Source organism: Narcine bancroftii, chromosome 8 (assembly GCF_036971445.1).
Source record: "Narcine bancroftii isolate sNarBan1 chromosome 8, sNarBan1.hap1, whole genome shotgun sequence".
NCBI lineage: Eukaryota > Metazoa > Chordata > Chondrichthyes > Torpediniformes > Narcinidae > Narcine > Narcine bancroftii.
In genome coordinates, this window is record NC_091476.1 from 115,539,941 (window position 1) to 115,553,884 (window position 13,944).

Consider the following 13,944-nt stretch of genomic DNA (forward strand, 5'->3'; position numbering starts at 1 on the left):
ATTCCCCACCTCTGATTCCCCCCTCTGATTCCCCGCCTCTGATTCCCAGCCTCTGATTCCCCACCTCTGATTCCCCGCCTCTGATTCCCTGCCTCTCTTTCCCTACCTCTATTTCCGTGCCTCTTTCTCTGCATCTCGTTTCCCACATCTCATTTCCCCCTTCTGATAACCCGCATCAGATTCCCTGCCACAGATTCCATGCCTCAGATTCCCTGCCTCAGATTCCCTGCATCAGATTCCCTTCATATGATTCCCTGCCTCTGATTCCACGCCTCTGATTCCCCACCTCTGATTCCCTGCCTCAGATTCCCTGCCTCTGATTCCCTGCCTCTGATTCCCTGCCTCTGAATTCCTGCATCTGATTGCCTGCCTCTGATTCTCCGCCTCTGATTCCCCGCCTCTGATTCCCCGCCTCTGATTCCCCGCCTCTTGATTCCCCGCCTCTGATTCCCCACCTCTGATTCCCTGCCTCTGATAACCTGCCTCTGATTCCCTGCCTCTGATTCCCGGCCTCTGAATCCCCACCTCTGATTCCCCGTGTCCGATTCCGCACCCATGTTTCACCACCTCTGTTGCTCTGCTTCTGATTTCCCGGCTCAGATTCACCGGCTCTGATTCCGCACCTCTGATTCCACGCCTCTCTTTCTGTGTCTCTGATTCCCCGCCTCTGATTCCACGCCTCTGATTACCCGCCTCTGATACCCTGCCTCTCTTTCCCTGCCTCTATATCCGTGCCTTTTTCTCTGCATCTCGTTTCCCACATCTCATTTCCCCCTTCTGATAACCCGCATCAGATTCCCTGCCACAGATTCCCTGCCTCAGATACCCTGCCTCAGATTCCCTGCATGAGATTCCCTTCATCTGATTCCCTGCCTCTGATTCCCCGCGGCTGATTCCCTGCATCTGATTCCCCGCCTCTGTTTACCCGCCTGTTTCCCCGCCTCTGATTCACCACCTCATATTCGCCACCTCAGGTTCCCTGCCTCTGATTCCCTGCCTCTGATTCCCTGCCTCTGATTCCCTGCATCTGATTGCCCGCCTCTGATACCCTGCCTCTGATTCCCCGCCTCTGATTCCCCGCCTCTGATTCCCCGCCTCTGATTTCCCACCTCTGATTCCCCACTTCTGATTCCCCGCCTCTGATTCCCCGTCTCTGATTCCACGCCTCTGATTCCCCGCCTCTGACTCAGCGCCTCTGATTCCCCGCCTCTGATACCCCGCCTCTGATTCCCCGCCTCTGATTCCCTGCATCTGATTCCCCGCCTCAGATTCCCCGCCTCTGATTCCCCGACTCTGATTCCCCGCCTCTGATTCCCCGCCTCAGATTCCCCGCCTCTGATTCCCCGCCTCTGATTCCCTGCCTATGTTTACCCGCCTCTGTTTACCCGCCTGTTTTCCCGCCTCTGATTGCCCACCTCAGATTCCCTGCCTCAGATTCCCTGCCTCAGATTCCCTGCCTCTGATTCCCTGCCTCTGATTCCCTGCATCTGATTGCCCGCCTCCGATTTCCTGCCTCTGATTCCCCGCCTCTGATTCCCCACCTCTGATTCCCCACTTCTGATTCCCCGCCTCTGATTCCCCGCCTCTGATTCCCCGCCTCTGATTCACCGCCTCTGATTCCCCGCCTCTGATTCCCCGCCTCTGATTCCCCACCTCTGATTGCCCCGCCTCTGATTCGCTGATTCTGATTCCCCGCCTCTGATTCCCCACCTCTGATTCCCCACTTCTGATTCCCCGCCTCTGATTCCCCGCCTCTGATTCCACGCCTCTGATTCCCCGCCTCTGATTCCCCGCCTCTGATTCCCCGCCTCTGATTCCCCTCCTCTGATACCTCGCCTCTGATTCCCCACCTCTGATTCCCCGCATCTGATTACCCGCCTCTGATTCCCCGCCTCTGATTCCCTGCCTCTGATTCCGCGCCTCTGATTCCGTGCCTCTGATTCCCCGCCTATGTTTACCCACCTCTGTTTACCCACCTGTTTCCCCGCCTCTGATTCCGCACCTCAGATTCCCTGCCTCAGATTCCCCGCCTCTGATTCTCTGCCTCTGAATCCCCGCCTCTGATTCCCCACCTCTGATTCCCCACTTCTGATTCCCCGCCTCTGATTCCCCGCCTCTGATTCCCCGCCTCTGATTCCCCGCCTCTGATTCCCCACCTCTGATTCAGTGCCTCCCTTTCCGCTCAACTTTCCTGGCCTACTTTTCCCCACATATCTTTCCCCGCCTCTGATTTCCCGCCTCTGATTCCACGCCTCTGATTCCCCACCTATGTTTACCCGCCTCTGTTTACCCGCCTGTTTTCCCTCCTCTGATTCCCCACCACAGATTCCCTGCCTCAGATTCCCTGCCTCAGATTCCCTGCATCAGATTCCCTTCATTTGATTCCCTGCGTCTGATTCCCTGCCTCTGATTCCCTGCATCTGATTGCCCGCCTCTGATTCCCCGCCTCTGATTCCCCGCCTCTGATTCCCCACGTCTGATTCCGCACTTCTGATTCCCCGCCTCTGATTCCCCGCCTCTGATTCCCCACCTCTGATTCACCGCCTCTGATTCCCCGCCTCTGATTCCCCGCCTCTGATTCCCCACTTCTGATTGCCCGCCTCTGATTCCACGCCTCTGATTCCCCGCCTCTGATTCCCCACCTCTGATTCCCCACTTCTGATTCCCCACCTCTGATTCCCCGCCTCTGATTCCACGCCTCTGATCCCCCACCTCTGATTCCCCACTTCTGAATCCCCACCTCTGATTCTCCGCCTCTGATACCCTGCCTCTGATAACTTTTTACTGATTCCCTGCCTCAGATTCCCTGCCTCCGATTCCCTGCCTCAGATTCCCTGCCTCAGATTCCCTGCATCAGATTCCCTTCATCTGATTCCCTGCCTCTGATTCCCCGCCTCTGAATCCCCGCCTCTGATTCCCTGCCTGTCTTTCCCTGCCTCTATTTCCGTGTCTCTTTCTCTGCATCTCGTTTCCCACATCTCATTTCCCCCTTCTGATAACCCGCATCAGATTCCCTGACACAGATTCCCTGCCTCAGATTCCATGCCTAAGATTCCCTGCATCAGATTCCCTTCATCTGATTCCCTGCCTCTGATTCCCCGCCTCTGATTCCCCACCTCTGATTCCCTGCCTCAGATTCCCTGCCTCTGATTCCCTGCCTCTGATTCCCTGCCTCTGATTTCCTGCATCAGATTCCCCGCCTCTGATTCTCCGCCTCTGATTCCCCGCCTCTGATTCCCCGCCTCTGATTCCCCGCCTCTGATTCGCCGCCTCTGATTCCCCGCCTCTGATTTCCCACCTCTGATTCCCTGCCTCTGATAACCTGCCTCTGATTCCCTGCCTCTGATTCTCTGCCTCTGATTCCCGGCCTCTGAGTCCCCACCTCTGATTCCCCGTGTCCGATTCCGCACCCATGTTTCACCACCTCTGTTGCTCTGCTTCTGATTTCCCGGCTCAGATTCGCCGGCTCTGATTCCGCAACTCTGATTCCACGCCTCTCTTTCTGTGTCTCTGATTCCCCGCCTCTGATTCCACGCCTCTGATTACCCGCCTCTGATACCCTGCCTTTCTTTCCCTGCCTCTATATCCGTGCCTCTTTCTCTGCATCTCGTTTCCCACATCTCATTTCCCCCTTCTGATAACCCGCATCAGATTCCCTGCCACAGATTCCCTGCCTCAGATTCCCTGCCTCAGATTCCCTGCCTCAGATTCCCTGCATGAGATTCCCTTCATCTGATTCCCTGCCTCTGATTCCCCGCCTCTGATTCACCACCTCTGATTCCCCACCTCTGATTCCCCGCCTCTGATTCCCTGCCTCTGATTCCCCATATCTGATTCCCCGCCTCTGATTCCCCAACTCTGATTCCCCGCTTCTGATTCCCCAGCTCTGAATCCCCGCCTCTGATTCCCCGCGTCTGATTCCCTGCCTCTGATTCCCCGCTTCTGATTCCCCATCTGTGATTCACAACCTCTGATGCCCCACCTCTGATTCCCCATATCTGATTCCCTGCCTCTGTTTCCCCGCCTCTGATTCCCCACCTCTGTTTCCCCATATCTGATTCCCCGCCTCTGATTCCCCAACTCTAATACCCCGCCTCTGATTCCCCAGCTCTGATTCCCCGCCTCTGATTCCCCGCATCTGATTCCCTGCCTCTGATTCCCCGCCTCTGATTCCAGGCCTCTGATTCCCAGCATCTGATTCCGGCCTCTGATTCCCGGCCTCTGATTCCCTGCTTCTGATTCTGATTCCCTGCCTCTGATTCCCCATCTCTGATTCCGCACATCTGATTCCCTGCCTCTGATTCCCCACCTCTGATTCCCCATATCTGATTCCCCGCCTCTGTTTCCCCACCTCTGATTCCCCGCCTCTGTTTCCCAATATCTAAGTCCCCACCTCTGATTCCCCAAATCTGATTCCCCACCTCTGATTCCCCAGCTCTGATTCCCCGCCTCTGATTCCCCGCATCTGATACCCTGCATCTGATTCCAAGCCTCTGATTCCCTGCCTCTGATTCCCAACCTCTGATTCCCCACCTCTGATTCCCCATATCTGATTCCCCGCCTCTGATTCCCCTCCTCTGATTCCCCACTTCTTATTCCCCGCCTCTGATTCCCCGCCTCTGATTCACCGCCTCTGATTCCCCGCCTCTGATTTTCCGCCTCTGATTCCCCACTTCTGATTGCCCGCCTCTGATTCCACGCCTCTGATTCCCCGCCTCTGATTCCCCACCTCTGATTCCCCACTTCTGATTCCCCACCTCTGATTCCCCGCCTCTGATTCCACGCCTCTGATTCCCCACCTCTGATTCCCCACTTCTGATTCCCCACCTCTGATTCTCCGCCTCTGATACCCTGCCTCTGATAACTTTTTACTGATTCCCTGCCTCAGATTCCCTGCCTCCGATTCCCTGCCTCAGATTCCCTGCCTCAGATTCCCTGCATCAGATTCCCTTCATCTGATTCCCTGCCTCTGATTCCCCGCCTCTGATTCCCCGCCTCTGATTCCCCACCTCTGTCTCTATGCCTCTATTTTGCCTGCACTCTTTCCCCTCCACTCTTTCTGTGCCTCTCTTTCCCTCCCTCAATTTCAACAACTCTGTTTGATCTGTTCTGTGTACCTAATTTTCAACACACAAGTTCCAACCACTATGTTTCGCCTATCTCTTTCGCTGCCTCTATTTATGCAGCTATGTTTACCCGCTTCTGTTTACCCGCCTGTTTCCCCACATCTCTTTCCCCACCTCTGATTCCACGCCTCTGATTCCCCGCCTCTGATTCCCCGCCTCTGATTCCCCGCCTCTGATTCACCGCCTCCCTTTCCGCGCAACTTTCCTGGCCTACGTTTCCCCACATCTCTTTCCCCACCTCTGATTCCACGCCTCAGATTTGCCGCCTCTGATTTCCTGCCTCTGATTCCCTGCCTCTGATTCCCTGCCTCTGATTCCCCACCTCTGATTCCCCCCTCTGATTCCCCGCCTCTGATTCCCAGCCTCTGATTCCCCACCTCTGATTCCCCGCCTCTGATTCCCTGCCTCTCTTTCCCTACCTCTATTTCCGTGCCTCTTTCTCTGCATCTCGTTTCCCACATCTCATTTCCCCCTTCTGATAACCCGCATCAGATTCCCTGCCACAGATTCCCTGCCTCAGATTCCCTGCCTCAGATTCCCTGCATCAGATTCCCTTCATATGATTCCCTGCCTCTGATTCCACGCCTCTGATTCCCCACCTCTGATTCCCTGCCTCAGATTCCCTGCCTCTGATTCCCTGCCTCTGATTCCCTGCCTCTGAATTCCTGCATCTGATTGCCTGCCTCTGATTCTCCGCCTCTGATTCCCCGCCTCTGATTCCCCGCCTCTGATTCCCCGCCTCTTGATTCCCCGCCTCTGATTCCCCACCTCTGATTCCCTGCCTCTGATAACCTGCCTCTGATTCCCTGCCTCTGATTCCCGGCCTCTGAATCCCCACCTCTGATTCCCCGTTTCCGATTCCGAACCCATGTTTCACCACCTCTGTTGCTCTGCTTCTGATTTCCCGGCTCAGATTCACCGGCTCTGATTCCGCACCTCTGATTCCACGCCTCTCTTTCTGTGTCTCTGATTCCCCGCCTCTGATTCCACGCCTCTGATTACCCGCCTCTGATACCCTGCCTCTCTTTCCCTGCCTCTATATCCGTGCCTTTTTCTCTGCATCTCGTTTCCCACATCTCATTTCCCCCTTCTGATAACCCGCATCAGATTCCCTGCCACAGATTCCCTGCCTCAGATACCCTGCCTCAGATTCCCTGCATGAGATTCCCTTCATCTGATTCCCTGCCTCTGATTCCCCGCGGCTGATTCCCTGCATCTGATTCCCCGCCTCTGTTTACCCGCCTGTTTCCCCGCCTCTGATTCACCACCTCATATTCGCCACCTCAGGTTCCCTGCCTCTGATTCCCTGCCTCTGATTCCCTGCCTCTGATTCCCTGCATCTGATTGCCCGCCTCTGATACCCTGCCTCTGATTCCCCGCCTCTGATTCCCCGCCTCTGATTCCCCGCCTCTGATTTCCCACCTCTGATTCCCCACTTCTGATTCCCCGCCTCTGATTCCCCGTCTCTGATTCCACGCCTCTGATTCCCCGCCTCTGACTCAGCGCCTCTGATTCCCCGCCTCTGATACCCCGCCTCTGATTCCCCGCCTCTGATTCCCTGCATCTGATTCCCCGCCTCAGATTCCCCGCCTCTGATTCCCCGACTCTGATTCCCCGCCTCTGATTCCCCGCCTCAGATTCCCCGCCTCTGATTCCCCGCCTCTGATTCCCTGCCTATGTTTACCCGCCTCTGTTTACCCGCCTGTTTTCCCGCCTCTGATTGCCCACCTCAGATTCCCTGCCTCAGATTCCCTGCCTCAGATTCCCTGCCTCTGATTCCCTGCCTCTGATTCCCTGCATCTGATTGCCCGCCTCCGATTACCTGCCTCTGATTCCCCACCTCTGATTCCCCAGCTCTGATTCCCCACTTCTGATTCCCCGCCTCTGATTCCCTGCATCTGATTCCCCGCCTCAGATTCCCCGCCTCTGATTCCCCGACTCTGATTCCCCGCCTCTGATTCCCCGCCTCTGATTCCCCGCCTCTGATTCCCCTCCTCTGATACCCCGCCTCTGATTCCCCACCTCTGATTCCCCGCATCTGATTCCCCGCCTCTGATTCCCCGCCTCTGATTCCCTGCCTCTGATTCCGCGCCTCTGATTCCGCGCCTCTGATTCCCCGCCTATGTTTACCCACCTCTGTTTACCCACCTGTTTCCCCGCCTCTGATTCCGCACCTCAGATTCCCTGCCTCAGATTCCCCGCCTCTGATTCTCTGCCTCTGAATCCCCACCTCTGATTCCCCACCTCTGATTCCCCACTTCTGATTCCCCGCCTCTGATTCCCCGCCTCTGTTTCCCCGCCTCTGATTCCCCGCCTCTGATTCCCCACCTCTGATTCAGTGCCTCCCTTTCCGCTCAACTTTCCTGGCCTACGTTTCCCCACATATCTTTCCCCGCCTCTGATTTCCCGCCTCTGATTCCACGCCTCTGATTCCCCGCCTATGTTTACCCGCCTCTGTTTACCCGCCTGTTTTCCCTCCTCTGATTCCCCACCACAGATTCCCTGCCTCAGATTCCCTGCCTCAGATTCCCTGCATCAGATTCCCTTCATTTGATTCCCTGCGTCTGATTCCCTGCCTCTGATTCCCTGCATCTGATTGCCCGCCTCTGATTCCCCGCCTCTGATTCCCCGCCTCTGATTCCCCACCTCTGATTCCCCACTTCTGATTCCCCGCCTCTGATTCCCCGCCTCTGATTCCCCGGCTCTGATTCACCGCCTCTGATTCCCCGCCTCTGATTCCCCGCCTCTGATTCCCCACTTCTGATTGCCCGCCTCTGATTCCACGCCTCTGATTCCCCACCTCTGATTCCCCACTTCTGATTCCCCACCTCTGATTCCCCGCCTCTGATTCCAAGCCTCTGATTCCCCACCTCTGATTCCCCACTTCTGATTCCCCACCTCTGATTCTCCGCCTCTGATACCCTGCCTTTGATAACTTTTTACTGATTCCCTGCCTCAGATTCCCTGCCTCCGATTACCTGCCTCAGATTCCCTGCCTCAGATTCCCTGCATCAGATTCCCTTCATCTGATTCCCTGCCTCTGATTCCCCGCCTCTGATTCCCCGCCTCTGATTCCCCACCTCTGATTCAGTGCCTCCCTTTCCGCTCAACTTTCCTGGCCTACTTTTCCCCACATATCTTTCCCCGCCTCTGATTTCCCGCCTCTGATTCCACGCCTCTGATTCCCCGCCTATGTTTACCCGCCTCTGTTTACCCGCCTGTTTTCCCTCCTCTGATTCCCCACCACAGATTCCCTGCCTCAGATTCCCTGCCTCAGATTCCCTGAATCAGATTCCCTTCATTTGATTCCCTGCGTCTGATTCCCTGCCTCTGATTCCCTGCATCTGATTGCCCGCCTCTGATTCCCCGCCTCTGATTCCCCGCCTCTGATTCCCCACCTCTGATTCCCCACTTCTGATTCCCCGCCTCTGATTCCCCGCCTCTGATTCCCCGGCTCTGATTCACCGCCTCTGATTCCCCGCCTCTGATTCCCCGCCTCTGATTCCCCACTTCTGATTGCCCGCCTCTGATTCCACGCCTCTGATTCCCCGCCTCTGATTCCCCACCTCTGATTCCCCACTTCTGATTCCCCACCTCTGATTCCCCGCCTCTGATTCCACGCCTCTGATTCCCCACCTCTGATTCCCCACTTCTGATTCCCCACCTCTGATTCTCCGCCTCTGATACCCTGCCTTTGATAACTTTTTACTGATTCCCTGCCTCAGATTCCCTGCCTCCGATTACCTGCCTCAGATTCCCTGCCTCAGATTCCCTGCATCAGATTCCCTACCTCTGATTCCCTGCCTCTGATTCCCTGCCTCTGATTTCCTGCATCTGATTGCCCGCCTCTGATTCTCCGCCTCTGATTCCCCGCCTCTGATTCCCCGCCTCTGATTCCCCGCCTCTGATTCCCCGCTTCTGACTCCCCGCCTCTGATTTCCCGCCTCTGATTACCCGTCTCTGATTCCCCACCTCTGATTCACTGCCTTGCTTTCTGCACAACTTTCCTGACCTACGTTTCCCCACATATCTTTCCCCGCCTCTGATACCCTGCCTCTGATTCCCCGCCTCTGATTCCCCGCCTCTGATTCCCCGCATCTGATAACCCGCCTCTGATTCTCCGCCTCTGATACCCTGCCTCTGATAACTTTTTACTGATTCCCTGCCTCAGATTCCCTGCCTCCGATTCCCTGCCTCAAATTCCCTGCCTCAGATTCCCTGCATCAGATTCCCTTCATCTGATTCCCTGCCTCTGATTCCCCGCCTCTGATTCCCCGCCTCTGATTCCCCACCTCTGTCTCTACGCCTCTATTTTGCCTGCACTCTTTCCCCTCCACTCTTTCTGTGCCTCTCTTTCCCTCCCTCAATTTCAACAACTCTGTTTGATCTGTTCTGTGTACCTAATTTTCAACACACAAGTTCCAACCACTATGTTTCGCCCATCTCTTTCGCTGCCTCTATTTATGCAGCTATGTTTACCCGCTTCTGTTTACCCGCCTGTTTCCCCACATCTCTTTCCCCACCTCTGATTCCACGCCTCTGATTCCCCGCCTCTGATTCCCCGCCTCTGATTCCCCGCCTCTGATTTACCGCCTCCCTTTCCGCGCAACTTTCCTGGCCTACGTTTCCCCACATCTCATTCCCCACCTCTGATTCCACGCCTCAGATTTGCCGCCTCTGATTTCCTGCCTCTGATTCCCTGCCTCTGATTCCCAGCCTCTGATTCCCCACCTCTGATTCCCCACCTCTGATTCCCTGCCTCTCTTTCCCTACCTCTATTTCCGTGCCTCTTTCTCTGCATCTCGTTTCCCACATCTCATTTCCCCCTTCTGATAACCCGCATCAGATTCCCTGCCACAGATTCCCTGCCTCAGATTCCCTGCCTCAGATTCCCTGCATCAGATTCCCTTCATATGATTCCCTGCCTCTGATTCCACGCCTCTGATTCCCCACCTCTGATTCCCTGCCTCAGATTCCCTGCCTCTGATTCCCTGCCTCTGATTCCCTGCCTCTGATTTCATGCATCTGATTGCCCGCCTCTGATTCTCCGCCTCTGATTCCCCGCCTCTGATTCCCCGCCTCTGATTCCCCGCCTCTTGATTCCCCGCCTCTGATTCCCCACCTCTGATTCCCTGCCTCTGATAACCTGCCTCTGATTCCCTGCCTCTGATTCCCGGCCTCTGAATCCCCACCTCTGATTCCCCGTGTCCGATTCCGCACCCATGTTTCACCACCTCTGTTGCTCTGCTTCTGATTTCCCGGCTCAGATTCACCGGCTCTGATTCCGCACCTCTGATTCCACGCCTCTCTTTCTGTGTCTCTGATTCCCCGCCTCTGATTCCACGCCTCTGATTACCCGCCTCTGATACCCTGCCTCTCTTTCCCTGCCTCTATATCCGTGCCTCTTTCTCTGCATCTCGATTCCCACATCTCATTTCCCCCTTCTGATAACCCGCATCAGATTCCCTGCCACAGATTCCCTGCCTCAGATACCCTGCCTCAGTTTCCTTGCATCACATTCCCTTCATCTGATTCCCTGCCTCTGATTCCCCGCGGCTGATTCCCTGCATCTGATTCCCCGCCTCTGTTTACCCGCCTGTTTCCCCGCCTCTGATTCACCACCTCATATTCGCCACCTCAGGTTCCCTGCCTCTGATTCCCTGCCTCTGATTCCCTGCCTCTGATTCCCTGCATCTGATTGCCCGCCTCTGATACCCTGCCTCTGATTCCCCGCCTCTGATTCCCCGCCTCTGATTCCCCACCTCTGATTTCCCACCTCTGATTCCCCACTTCTGATTCCATGCCTCTGATTCCCCGTCTCTGATTCCACGCCTCTGATTCCCCGCCTCTGATTCAGCGCCTCTGATTCCCCGCCTCTGATACCCCGCCTCTGATTCCCCGCCTCTGATTCCCTGCATCTGATTCCCCGCCTCAGATTCCCCGCCTCTGATTCCCCGACTCTGATTCCCCGCCTCTGATTCCCCGCCTCAGATTCCCCGCCTCTGATTCCCCGCCTCTGATTCCCCGCCTATGTTTACCCGCCTCTGTTTACCCGCCTGTTTTCCCGCCTCTGATTGCCCACCTCAGATTCCCTGCCTCAGATTCCCTGCCTCAGATTCCCTGCCTCTGATTCCCTGCCTCTGATTCCCTGCATCTGATTGCCCGCCTCCGATTACCTGCCTCTGATTCCCCGCCTCTGATTCCCCACCTCTGATTCCCCACTTCTGATTCCCCGCCTCTGATTCCCCGCCTCTGATTCCCCGCCTCTGATTCACCGCCTCTGATTCCCCGCCTCTGATTCCCCGCCTCTGATTCCCCACCTCTGATTGCCCCGCCTCTGATTCGCTGATTCTGATTCCCCGCCTCTGATTCCCCACCTCTGATTCCCCACTTCTGATTCCCCGCCTCTGATTCCCCGCCTCTGATTCCATGCCCCTGATTCCCCGCCTCTGATTCCCCGCCTCTGATTCCCCGCCTCTGATTCCCCTTCTCTGATACCTCGCCTCTAATTCCCCACCTCTGATTCCCCGCATCTGATTACCCACCTCTGATTCCCCGCCTCTGATACCCTGCCTCTGATTCCGCGCCTCTGATTCCGCGCCTCTGATTCCCCGCCTATGTTTACCCACCTCTGTTTACCCACCTGTTTCCCCGCCTCTGATTCCGCACCTCAGATTCCCTGCCTCAGATACCCCGCCTCTGATTCTCTGCCTCTGAATCCCCGCCTCTGATTCCCCACCTCTGATTCCCCACTTCTGATTCCCCGCCTCTGATTCCCCGCCTCTGATTCCCCGCCTCTGATTCCCCGCCTCTGTTTCCCCACCTCTGATTCAGTGCCTCCCTTTCCGCTCAACTTTCCTGGCCTACTTTTCCCCACATATCTTTCCCCGCCTCTGATTTCCCGCCTCTGATTCCACGCCTCTGATTCCCCACCTATGTTTACCCGCCTCTGTTTACCCGCCTGTTTTCCCTCCTCTGATTCCCCACCACAGATTCCCTGCCTCAGATTCCCTGCCTCAGATTCCCTGCATCAGATTCCCTTCATTTGATTCCCTGCGTCTGATTCCCTGCCTCTGATTCCCTTCATCTGATTGCCCGCCTCTGATTCCCCGCCTCTGATTCCCCGCCTCTGATTCCCCACGTCTGATTCCCCACTTCTGATTCCCCGCCTCTGAATCCCCGCCTCTGATTCCCCACCTCTGATTCACCGCCTCTGATTCCCCGCCTCTGATTCCCCGCCTCTGATTCCCCACTTCTGATTGCCCGCCTCTGATTCCACGCCTCTGATTCCCCGCCTCTGATTCCCCACCTCTGATTCCCCACTTCTGATTCCCCACCTCTGATTCCCCGCCTCTGATTCCACGCCTCTGATTCCCCACCTCTGATTCCCCACTTCTGAATCCCCACCTCTGATTCTCCGCCTCTGATACCCTGCCTCTGATAACTTTTTACTGATTCCCTGCCTCAGATTCCCTGCCTCCGATTCCCTGCCTCAGATTCCCTGCCTCAGATTCCCTGCATCAGATTCCCTTCATCTGATTCCCTGCCTCAGATTCCCCGCCTCTGAATCCCCGCCTCTGATTCCCTGCCTGTCTTTCCCTGCCTCTATTTCCGTGTCTCTTTCTCTGCATCTCGTTTCCCACATCTCATTTCCCCCTTCTGATAACCCGCATCAGATTCCCTGACACAGATTCCCTGCCTCAGATTCCATGCCTAAGATTCCCTGCATCAGATTCCCTTCATCTGATTCCCTGCCTCTGAATCCCCGCCTCTGATTCCCCACCTCTGATTCCCTGCCTCAGATTCCCTGCCTCTGATTCCCTGCCTCTGATTCCCTGCCTCTGATTTCCTGCATCAGATTCCCCGCCTCTGATTCTCCGCCTCTGATTCCCCGCCTCTGATTCCCCGCCTCTGATTCGCCGCCTCTGATTCCCCGCCTCTGATTTCCCACCTCTGATTCCCTGCCTCTGATAACCTGCCTCTGATTCCCTGCCTCTGATTCTCTGCCTCTGATTCCCGGCCTCTGAGTCCCCACCTCTGATTCCCCGTGTCCGATTCCGCACCCATGTTTCACCACCTCTGTTGCTCTGCTTCTGATTTCCCGGCTCAGATTCACCGGCTCTGATTCCGCAACTCTGATTCCACGCCTCTCTTTCGGTGTCTCTGATTCCCCGCCTCTGATTCCACGCCTCTGATTACCCGCCTCTGATACCCTGCCTTTCTTTCCCTGCCTCTATATCTGTGCCTCTTTCTCTGCATCTCGTTTCCCACATCTCATTTCCCCATTCTGATAACCCGCATCAGATTCCCTGCCACAGATTCCCTGCCTCAGATTCCCTGCCTCAGATTCCCTGCATCAGATTCCCTTCATCTGATTCCCTGCCTCTGATTCCCCGCCTCTGATTCCCCACCTCTGATTCCCCACCTCTGATTCCCCGCCTCTGATTCCCTGCCTCTGATTCCCCATATCTGATTCCCCGCCTCTGATTCCCCAACTCTGATTCCCCGCTTCTGATTCCCCAGCTCTGAATCCCCGCCTCTGATTCCCCGCGTCTGATTCCCTGCCTCTGATTCCCCGCTTCTGATTCCCCATCTGTGATTCACAACCTCTGATGCCCCACCTCTGATTCCCCATATCTGATTCCCTGCCTCTGTTTCCCCGCCTCTGATTCCCCACCTCTGTTTCCCCATATCTGATTCCCCGCCTCTGATTCCCCAACTCTAATACCCCGCCTCTGATTCCCCAGCTCTGATTCCCCGCCTCTGATTCCCCGCATCTGATTCCCTGCCTCTGATTCCCCGCCTCTGATTCCAGGCC